At 43.1% G+C, this 11,292-nt stretch overlaps 1 long non-coding RNA gene across 1 annotated transcript; it reads left to right on the top strand.

The window, feature by feature from the left end:
- Nucleotides 1-14: 14 nt before the first annotated feature.
- LOC115337480 lies at nucleotides 15-9,805 on the top strand. Its single transcript, XR_003922158.2, has 3 exons — nucleotides 15-102; nucleotides 1,038-1,190; nucleotides 9,643-9,805. It is a non-coding gene; the product is annotated as an uncharacterized LOC115337480 (long non-coding RNA).
- Nucleotides 9,806-11,292: the final 1,487 nt, after the last annotated feature.

Below are 11,292 nucleotides of genomic sequence, written 5' to 3' on the forward strand. Positions count from 1 at the left end.
CCGGATGGGCGGCGGGCGCAGAGGCCGCTGCGGTGACTGGGGGTTGTGCTGCTGCTTTGGGTAGGCTGGGAAATCGATCGTTCTGCTTAAATACGAAATGGAGTAAGTTACGTCTTTTTTTTTTTTTTTTTTCCTGTTACTGAAATTTGATAGCGAGTCGTGTGACGATTACCCTGTCCTAACGCATTTGGTATCCTGTCAGGCTTTTTTTTTTTTTTTTTAAAGTAGACAGGTAGGACTGGTAGGGACCCATTGGGTTGCTGAATAACATCCCCGTGAAATCAGAGGCAACAAACCCCTGTGGTCCCACAGGAAAACAAAACAACTACCCCTCCTACAGCTTCTTCACAGCTTACTAGGTATAAATTGCTTCTTTTCTAGGTTAAAGCTGAGTTGATGATCAAGACATACCAACCTCTCTTTAATCCTGCTAGAAGTGTCTAATGTAAGGTTTAATATCCTGCCTTACCATGGAAACAAACTGTGCTGAGGCAGTGGAGACTCTTTAGCAACTGGGTTCATATCAGTAAATGCTGTAACTGTAGAACAGGCTTCTTAGCTAGATAGCTTTGCTGAAAACTTCACAGAAAAACATTAACCGTTTTGTCATTTAAATGATCATAACTAGGTTTTGGGGTTATTATTGCTGGGTGAGTGCCTATTTGTCATACTTCAGAGAATCAACCAAATAATTTAGTTTGGAAAGGACCTCTGGAGCTCACCTCGTTCAAACCCCTTCTCTAAGCAGGGCCAGCTTCAAAGCTAGAATGGGGTGCTCAAGGCCTTGTCAAGTTGAGTTTGGAATATCTTCAGGGAGAAGATTGTTTTATGGCATAATCTGAAGAGGAATCGTTTTCCAGGCTTGGACTTAGACAGAAACAGCTGTTAATTTACTTTATGGACATAGATTTTTTTCAGAAACAGGCTGTAAAATTACATTCCTAGAGCCAGATCTGCATGCTAGAATAAATGGACTTGTTCTCAGAAATGCTAAGTACGCTGTAGCATTCTCAGATGATCTGGTTTGTTTGTAATAGAGAAGGAAGATATGACATCTTGAATACTTGTTGATGCTGTCCTCAAGAGCAGAACTGCCTGCCATGCAGTTCAGAAGCTGTGGGAGTGTGCAGGACCCTTCATGCCTGATAGCACCCAGAGAAAACAGTTATGGTCACAAATGCTGTTTGCAGGTAACCGCTTTATCAGAATGTCTGAGGGTTGGTGTCCACTGGGACATCGACATAGACAAAGTAATGAAAATAATTTTTGTGAATAGAATATCTGCAGCTGAGATGCAGGTGGGGAAAGACATACTGCCAAGTGTGTCTCGATGAGGGATACTAATAGGTAAAGGGGTACTCCCGTCATACCCCAGGGAACTCAGTACATGCTGCTGGTGTTTTCTAGCTCACTTTCCCTGCTTCACTGACCAATTTTTACAAAATCTGTTACACACTTTCAGTTGTCCTTGTAAACTGCAGCACCCATAAAAATCTGTTCAAAAGGTTTGGCACTTAAAGAAAAAAATTCCAAGTTTAATGAAGTTATTTTTTAGAGAAGACTAGATCAGTGTTCTAGTCAAAGTGAAATATCACAGCACTAAGTGCCCGTCTTAGACCCGGAAAAAGGTGCACAATCATTACTGATTGCTACAAGATAAAAAAACCCAACAAACTCTGAATGGTGAGGATTTTAATGTACAGTAAACCATAGCGTATTGTTCAGCTGTTTTTTGTGTTTGTTAGTTATTTAGTGGTGATTTGATTTTATAGATTACATTCACAGGAAGACAGGGAATGAAGAGTGAAATCCAATTCTCATGATTAGGCAAAAATGTTACCCTGTGGCCATATGTTATATTTTCAATAATGCTATGCTAAATGACACATATGTAAATTTGTCATTTAACCACTGGGAAGGTGATTACTATGAGCAGACTGGGAAAAAATGCAGAAAAAAAACATTGAGGGAAAAATGTAAGATTTTGACACAGAAATACATGGAACAAAAAACTATAAGACAAGGGTAGAACATTTAACTTCTAATAGGTTTAGCAGTCAACAAATATTCTTTTGGTTTAGCTTTTAAAATATTGCTGCTGAACTAGTAAGCAGTTTTGTACTGCAAACTTCCAAAATATGAGAGTTTTTCTATAGTTCATTTAGAGTTCATTCTATTTTTTGCCTTTTTATAGGGTAGTAACTTCTCTGGCAAGACAGTTCAAGAGTCTGGTGGTGTCGTGGTTTAACCCCAGCCAGCAACTAAGCACCATGCAACCGCTCACTCACTCCCCCCCAACCCAGTGGGATGGGGGAGAGAATTGGGGAAAAAAAGTAAAACTCGTGGGTTGAGATAAAGACAGTTTAATAGTACAGAAAGGAAGAAAATAATAATAATGATAATAACAACAATAACAACAACGATAATAAATAACAACAATAATAAAAGAATTGGAATATACAAAACAAGTGATGCACAATGCAATTGCTCGCCACTCACTGACTGATGCCCAGTTAGTTGCCAAGCAGCGATCTGCCCCCACCAGCAATCTCCCGCAGTTTGTATACTGGACATGATGTCACATGGTATGGAATATTCCTTTGGCCAGTTGGGGTCAACTGTCCTGGCTGTGTCCCCTCCCAACTTCTTGTGCTCCTCCAGCCTTCTAGCTGGCTGGGCATGAGAAACTGAAAAATCCCTGACTTTTAGTACAAACGCTACTTAGCAACAACTGAAAACATAAGTGTGTTATGAATATTATTCTCGTACTGAACCCAAAACGTAACACTATACCAGTTACTAGAAAAAAAATTAACTATCCCTATAGCTGAAACCAGGACAGGTGACCACTGAAAAAAGTCTGACATCCACTGTGTATTAGGCAAGTAGGGAGGTCTTTTCTGGCAGAAACCAGCAGATAGCTGGGTGATGCTGTATTAATACAATGCAGCCTACAGAGGGTTTCTAACACAAATGGAAAACACAAATGCCTTTTATTGCCATTATGAGCATCCCTGTAAAAGAAACTTCAGTGCTGAAGACCTATGACACGGCAGTCCCAGCCAGTTTCCTATTCTATTTCTCACAAACAGCATCATCTATGCACATTTAAAATCTCATGGTTAGGCATAGGCTTGAGTAGTTTTCTACTGATCTTCATGTTATTATTACATTTTGATGGTCTTCAATACCCTTCCTTACAACCCCAGCCATATCAGAGGTATATGTCAACTGCATTTACAGAGTTAAGGTTTGCAAGATTCAACACAGTTTACAAAATTATTGTTTTCCTCTTATTCTGAAGAGCGCATGGAAGGAAGAGCATAGGTTTTAACCTGCTCTAGACTGCTAGAGCACTCACCACAGTGTATAACACATTATAGTGTCAGGCTGCAGAGTAGCTTAGTAAGATGGGGGGAAAAATTGTACTATCATGCATCTTGGGCGTCGTCATACTGTTTGCGATGTTGTATTCCTCTTGCTAAAAGGAGTTATTTTTCTGGTTTAGGAGATGAAAACTGACTGTCAGGAAGGATTTTTGGTATAGAAGCACCCATTTTTGTTGCGTTCTCCAGCATGTTCTCTATTTTTGCAAAGGATGAAGTCATACAGATACACAAAAATGCATACAAATACATGTTTATTAAGTAGGTTAATATACTATAACATATTTAAATATATAAATAAATATGTGTGTGTGTAGGCAAATATATCTGTTAAAACAGTATCTCTACCCATTAAAGTAACCTGTGTAAAAATTGCTGATTGCATGTTACCATCATTCGGTGTGTTTGTTACGTAAGTCTTGGGGTGGGAGGTTTTAGGAAAAAAAACCCAAACAAAACACTACATATGTGACCTTATCTTCATAAGTGGAGCCATCAAACCACATAAAAGGTCACTTAGTTTCAGTATGTGCTTGAGCTGTTATTTTGTTCAGAAACAGAACAGAAATGTTCTTCCACAAAGTATTTTTTAGCTCTGTACTTGTGTCCTTTTACTTTGCATAGGATGACCTAATCTTTGCTTTATAGCTTCAGTAATTGAAAAAATAATGGCTTAGCATTAGTGTTTATAGTATGTATCAAAATACAGGTTTTATTATTTGTAACAGGACATTGGTAGGCAGTAAATTTCTGATGTGGCTTATGTGAATTCCGTATTCTTGTAATCTTGACAGGAGTGTTCTGTGATGCAAGATGAACTAAAAACAAAAGGAAGGTAAACGCTAGGTGAATTGGAAATGAAATTTCCTAAAATGTGTATCATTCTGTGACTCTGTAAAACCCTGGATTTTGTAATCTCCAGGAGGAGTCATTAGGGTCAGATCTAAAAATCACATAATCTCTGTGTTAGTTATACCACATGCTCAACTTAAATGGCTTTGGTTTGCCTTCTGAAATAACTTTCTAAATTACTACAAATGGAAAAATGCTTACTGTATCATGCTGTCTACAAGTCTTTGTCTGGAAAAGGCTGTGTTTGTGTGCAGCATAACTTTTAATAAAATATTTAGCCATATGGTGTTGAAGGTAGACAGCATGTTCCAGCACTTTGTTGCATAGACAGACTGGTACGTGCTGTTTCCAAGAGGAAAAAAGCCCCTTGTATGTCATTAGAGCCTAAGAGACCTTTGCAAGTCATTTAGCTTGTCAGAACAATATTTTTGTTTTAAAAGTCTCAACCATCACCCAAGGAGGAGTGAAAAGATTAATTTGTAGCACAGCTTGTTTGCTCTTTGTCTGACGCAGGTGCTCATTTATGTTAATCTTTAAATTTTCTCAAGCATATACATACGTACCCATGCCTAAGCAGAAATCACATACCTAGACTAAACAATTTAACTACATTAATACAAGAGTTTTATCTATGCTACACGGAAGAGTGTCTATCTGCACACAGGCAGATTCAGATATTCTTATGCCCTGAGTTCTTCAGTAGTCAAGTATTCTTCATTAGAGTGTATCATAGAATCATAGAATTCTAGAATGGTTTGGGTTTGAAGGGACCTTAAAGATCATCTAGTTCCAACCCCCCTGCCATGAGCAGGGACACCTTCAACTACACCATGTTGCTCAAAGCCCCATCCAGCCTGGCCTGGAACACTTCCAGGGATGGGGCATCCACAGCCTCTCTGGGCAACCTGTTCCAGTGCCTCACCAGTGAAGGATTTCTTCCTTATATCTAATCTAAATCTACCCTCTTTCAGTTAAAAACCATTACCCCCTGTCCTATCACTACATGCTCTTGTAAAAAAAGTCCCTCTCGAGCTTTCTCGTAGGCCTTCTTTAGGCACTGGAAGGCTGCTATAACGTCTCCCTGGAGCCTTCTTCAGGCTGAACAATGCCAACTCTCTCAGTCTGTCTTCATAGCAGAGGTGCTCCAGCCCTCTGGTCATCTTTGTGGCTATCCTGTGGACTCACTCCAACAGGTCCATGTCCTTCTTATGCTGGGGGCCCCAGAGCTGGATGCAGTATTCCGGGTGGGGTCTCATGAGAGCGGAGTACGGCGGGGGACAATCGCCTCCCTCAACCTGCTGGTCAAACTTCTTTTGATGCAGCCCCCAGGATACGGCTGGCTTTCTGGGCTGTGAGTGCACATTGCTGGGTCATGTTGAGCTTCTCATCAACCAACACCCCTAAGTCCTTCTCCGCAGGGCTGTTCTCAATCCACTCATTGCCCAGCCTGTATTTGTGCTTGGGATTGCCCCGACCCATGTGCAGGACCTTGCACTTGGCCTTGTTGAATTTCACGAGGTTCACATGGGCCAATCTCTCAAGTCTGTCAAGGTCCTTCTGGATGGCATCCCTTCCCTCCAGCGTGTCAACCACACCACACAGCTTGGTGTTGTCGGCAAGCTTGCTGAGGGTGCACTCAATCCCACTGTCTGTATTGCTGACAAAGATGTTAAACAGCATCAGTCCCAATACTGACCCCTGAGGAACACCACTCATTACTGGTCTCCACTTGGACATCGAGCCATTGACTGCAACTCTTTGAGTGCGACCACCCAGCCAATTCCTTATCTGCCGAGTGGTCCATCTGTCAAATCCATGTCTCTGGAATTTAGAGACGAGGATGTCATGCTGGATAGTGTCAAATGCTTTGCACAAGTCCAGGCAGATGATGTCAGTTGCTCTTCCCTTATCCACCAACACTGTAAGCCCATCGTAGAAGGCCACCAAATTTGTCAGGCATGATTTGCCCTTAGTGAAGCCACATTGGCTGTCACCAGTCACTTCCTTATTTTCCATGTGCCTTAGCACAGTTTCCAGGAGGATCTGCTCTGTGATCTTGCTGGGGACAGAGGTGAGACTGACTGGGCTGTAGTTCCTCGGGTCTTCCTTTTTTCCCTTTTTAAAAATAGGGGTTATGTTTCCCCTTTTCTAGCCAGTGGGAACTTCCCTGGACTGCCACGACTTCTCATATATGATGGACAGTAGCTTAGCCACTTCATCTACCAGTTCCCTCAGGACCCACGGATGCATCTCATCAGGTCCTATGGACTTCAGGTTCCTTAGATGGTCTCAAACCTGATCTTCTCCTACAGTAGACAGTTTTTCATTCTCACAGTCCCTGCCTTTGCCTTCTGTGACTTGGGTGGTGTGGCTGAAGCACTTGCTGGTGAAGACTGAGGCAAGAAAGTAGCTGAGTACCTCGGCCTTCTCCATGTCCTGGGTAACCAGATCTCCTCTTTCCTTCTGGAGAAGGCCCACATTTCCCTAGTCTTCCTTTTATCACCCGTGTACCTAAAGAAGCTTTTCTTGTTGCCCTTGACGTCCCTGGCCAGATTTAATTCTATCATCAGGGCTCTAGCTTTCCTAACCTGATCCTTGGCTGCTTGGACGATTTCTCTGTATTCCTCCCAGGCTACCTGTCCTTGCTTCCACCTTCTGTAGGCTTCCTTTTCATGTTTGAGTTTGCCCAGAAGTTCCTTGTTCACCCATGCAGGCCTCCTGGCATTTTGCCTGACTTCCTCTTTGTTGGGATGCATCGCTCCTGAGCTTGGAGGAGGTGACCCTTGAATATAAACCAGCTTTCTTGGGCCCTTCTTCCCTCCAGGGCTTTATCCCATGGTACTCTACCAAGCAGATCTCTGAAGAGGCCAAAGTCTGCTCTCCTGAAGTCCAGGGAAGTGAGCTTGCTATGCACCCTCCTCACTGCCCTGAGGATCTTAAACTCCACCATTTTATGGTCACTGCAGCCAAGGCTGCACTTGAGCTTCACATTCCTCACCACCCCTCCTTGTTCATGAGAACAAGGTGCAGCATAGCACCTCTCCTCGTTGGCTCCTCTATCACTTGGAGAAGGAAGTTATCATCAAGGTATTCCAGGAACCTCCTGGATTGCTTATGTTCTGCTGTGTTGTCCCTCCCACAGATACCAGGGTGGTTGAAGTCAGCCATGAGGACCAGGGCTTTTGAATGTGAGGCTGCTCCTATCTGTCTGTAGAGGGCCTCACCCGCTCAGTCTTCCTGGTTGGGTGGCCTGTAGCAGACCCCTACTATAATGTCACCTGTCCCTGCCCTCCCTTTAATCCTGACCCATAAGCTCTCAGTCAGATCCTCACCCATCCCCAGGCGGAGCTCCATGCACTCCAGCTGATCATTGACATAGAGGGCGACACCCCCTCCTTGTCTCCCCTGCCTCTCCTTCCTAAAGAGCCTGTATCCTTCCGTTCCAACGCTCCAATCATAGTAGCCATCCCACTACGTCTCCCTGATACTAATAAGACTGTAGCCCTGCAGGCATGCACGTCTCTAACTCCTTGTTTATTCCCCATGCTATGTGCATTTGCATAGAGGCATTTAAGTTGGGCCCCTGATGAAGCTGACTTACTGGCTGGAGTGGCTGGAATTCCTTTGTGCTCCTCTTCAGGTGCTCTCCTGCTGACCTGTGATCCAGGCTCTGGGCATCTATTGCTGGCACTGGCATCAAACTGGTAGGACCAGGATGGATTGAGTTTCCCCTCCCCTGGCAACTTTAGTTTAAAGCCCTCTTCACCAGCTTGGCGAGCCTATGACCTAAGATGCTTTTCCCCTTCTCTGACAGATGGACCCCATCAGCCCCCAGTGGACCAGGTTTCTCGAAGTGAGTCCCATGGTCTAAGTAGCCAAACCCCTGGCTGTGGCACCAGTCCCGTAACCATTTGTTGATTCGCCAGATTTGACTGGCCCTTTCAAACCCCTTCCCTTTGACTGGGTGGATTGATGAAAAAACTACCTCCAGAGTCCCTTACCACCACTCCCAGGGCTCTGTAATCCTTCTTGATACTCCTCAGACTGTTCCTGGCTGTATCACTGGTGCCCATGTGAAACAACGGCAGCGGATAATAGTCAGTGGACTGTACGAGGCTTGGTAGTCTCTCGGTGACATCCCTGATCAACATTGTCCACTTGGAGTCAGTTTCAGAGAGAACATAATTATGCAAAAATAGATTGTTGATTTTGATGATTTGCCTTTGTAAAACTTGAAGTCACTAGAATAGGTTTCTCCTCAAAAGATTTTTACTTTACAAATTACTATTTATTATTTATACTGCAGCCATGTCAGCATTCCAACCTTGCCAAGCTCTGTCCTGCAAGCCATGGGTGCGAGTCTACAAAAAACATTCTTTGCTTGGAAGCATTTAACAGATAGATATTCTATGCAGTTTAAATAGGATATGACAAAGAACACTGATGAACCTTACGGATAAAGAGCAATAGAGAAAGAAGAATGAAGTCAAGAGAAGTACTTGTATTTCTTCCACTGGCTTCCTAAGTAACTTAGCCTGCATTCCTTTGCTTTCCCATTTACATCAGATTTATCTTTCTGTTGACATACTGATGGGTCAAACTATTATAATTTCAATTTTAAGCACAATTATAACAATTATATTCTTATAATTTATTTCTAATTCTGGATCCTTTTACTTTTAAAGTAATGCTGAACTTCTGGCCTAGTTTTCTTGTACTCCTAAAAAAATCAAGTGGTAGTGAGTGTTTGAACCACACACACATGCATATGCGTCAGATTGGCAAGGAGCATATTTTCTTAAATACATCTAGTACACAATAAGAACATACTGCTTTGTTAGGGACTACATTTTCCAGAGATTACCAAATCTTATCTAATTGATCCTATCCGAAGGAGTCCATTTGGACAGTATTTTGTTTGTTTTCTTTTGTTATTTACTCTTTCCCCCATTGACTATTAGCACTTCTTTTATGGAAGCTAAACAGTTGGGGGTAGTCTTGTGAGAAAGGAATGCTTGCGTCGAAAGCATCATTAAAGCATCATTTACAACACTATGGGAGCAGGAAGACGACTTGTAAAGCGAGCGGCTCTGTGGTGCTTAGTTTCTTGCTGGAGTTAATCCATGACAATTAGTCAGAAAGAAGAATTTGCACTGTTGTGACAGACTGAAAGAGTTAAAGTCTCAAACATTGTGGTGGGGCAAGTTCTGCCTAACCACGAACTCTGCATAACAACGAACCCTGCTTAGCAAGGAACCACAGGTGAAAAGAAGCCCATCAGCACAGGACATCAGCAATGGGATGGGGAGGGCAGGCCGGAGGGTGCACAGTTCCCTGTTCTGATCTGCTGAGCGGGGCAGCTCACCATGCATGGCCAAAGATCAAACAGTGGTCATGTCTGCAGGGAAGGAGAAGTTACTCCCTAAAGGAGTCCCAAGCCCACCGACCATCTCCTGAAGGTTCTGAAAGCACAAACCGTGCATGACACCTAATCAGCTGAATGAGTTCGAGTGCCTGCCCAAAGGAGGGGCAAGGATGCTGAAAGGACACAAACTGAAGCCCCACCTGTGTGCACCCACCGGAACTGGACCCCTCGACTGACTGGACCATCGCTGGACCCAGGACCGGTGCAATCTTTCTCTTTTTCTCTCTCTCTTTCCGAAATCCCTACACTTCATCCCTTTAGACATAAACCGTTGACCAAGTCTGGGACTAGGAGTGGATCCAGCCACCCCATGGCTCTTCTCTGCAAGGGAGTCTAGAAAGCAAGGGAGTCTGCTCTGAACCTCGTGACTCAACGGGAGGGCTCTCCTTATTGTATTCCCTGAACTGATTCCCAAATAAGCAAGGCCTATGTTATAGACGCTCGTGACAAATTGGAGGAGCCAATTTGTATTAAATAAAAGATCGAATTTATTAGCAAGCGATAAAAGAGCAAAACAGCGCTGGGCGGCCGGGGAGACAGTGCTCCGCCACAAGCTCACACCCAAACTGGGGAAGAGCCTCTTTATTTATGCAGTCTTTTTAGTCCCTGATACCTGACGGCTGGCTGGTATCTTCGGTATCTTGTGCCATCAGGTGTTAGGTGGTCGTAATTTGCCTTCTGGTGGTTGTTGGGATGAAGGCCGAAGTCTTCCTCAGCTGTTCTTTAGGTGACTCAAGTCCCATTCATGCTCTGTAAACGTCTCTCTACATGTGCTAATCATCGGTATGCAATTGTCTACTCAACGGATATTCATGGTCTTAGATAAGTGAAGAATATCCCTACCTCCACAGGTTTTAGATAAGCGAAGAATGTCCCTACCCCCCCATGCGATTTCATGAACAAAGTTAACCCGTTCATTACAGCCTATAGTAGATGTTTGGTGATGTATGGTTAGCACGTTACACAGTTTACTGATGTAGTTTCATGCCAATTTTTGTTGTAAGCATACCAGTTTTTGTTGCGAGCATGCCAATTCTTGTTGTGAGCAAATAAAAGTTGAGTTTTGTGAGTGAAAAGATCTCTGGTGTCATTTCACCTTAATCCTGACCTGGGAATCAGCAAACCTGAGTTGTCGTCCTGAGAAATTGGGATGTGACAACTGTAAAATTACATTTAAATAGACAGAGTTCCAAGAGAGAAATACAGCCACTGGTATCTCCTCAAAGTCAATTGGCTATAAAAGCCAGTTAAATTCTTACCAATTCTACCGTCTTGGTGAACTAGGATATTCTGAATTAGAACTGAAAAAATGGGTAATGAAAAAGTAATATTCTGTAGTGTTTACCTCTTTGCCCACCCCCCAAATTTGCATTGCATTGCTTCTTTAATAAAAATAACAACATGCTCTAAACTTTTTCTCCCTTTTCCTCTCAAATCAGGGAATCTGAGTCAGGCAGTCTGTTATAGAGTGTCTGGTAATCACCCCCTGGGATAGCATATCTCAGTGCAGGAAGAAAAGGTTGCCTGTGGCTACATGTCATATGGTTTTAAGTTTCTCTTTGAACCAGAGCATTATTTCCCATTGTTACAACTGTGCTGATGCATATGTAGTTGTATATACTAAGCTGT

This window comes from Aquila chrysaetos, chromosome Z (genome assembly GCF_900496995.4).
Source record: "Aquila chrysaetos chrysaetos chromosome Z, bAquChr1.4, whole genome shotgun sequence".
NCBI lineage: Eukaryota > Metazoa > Chordata > Aves > Accipitriformes > Accipitridae > Aquila > Aquila chrysaetos.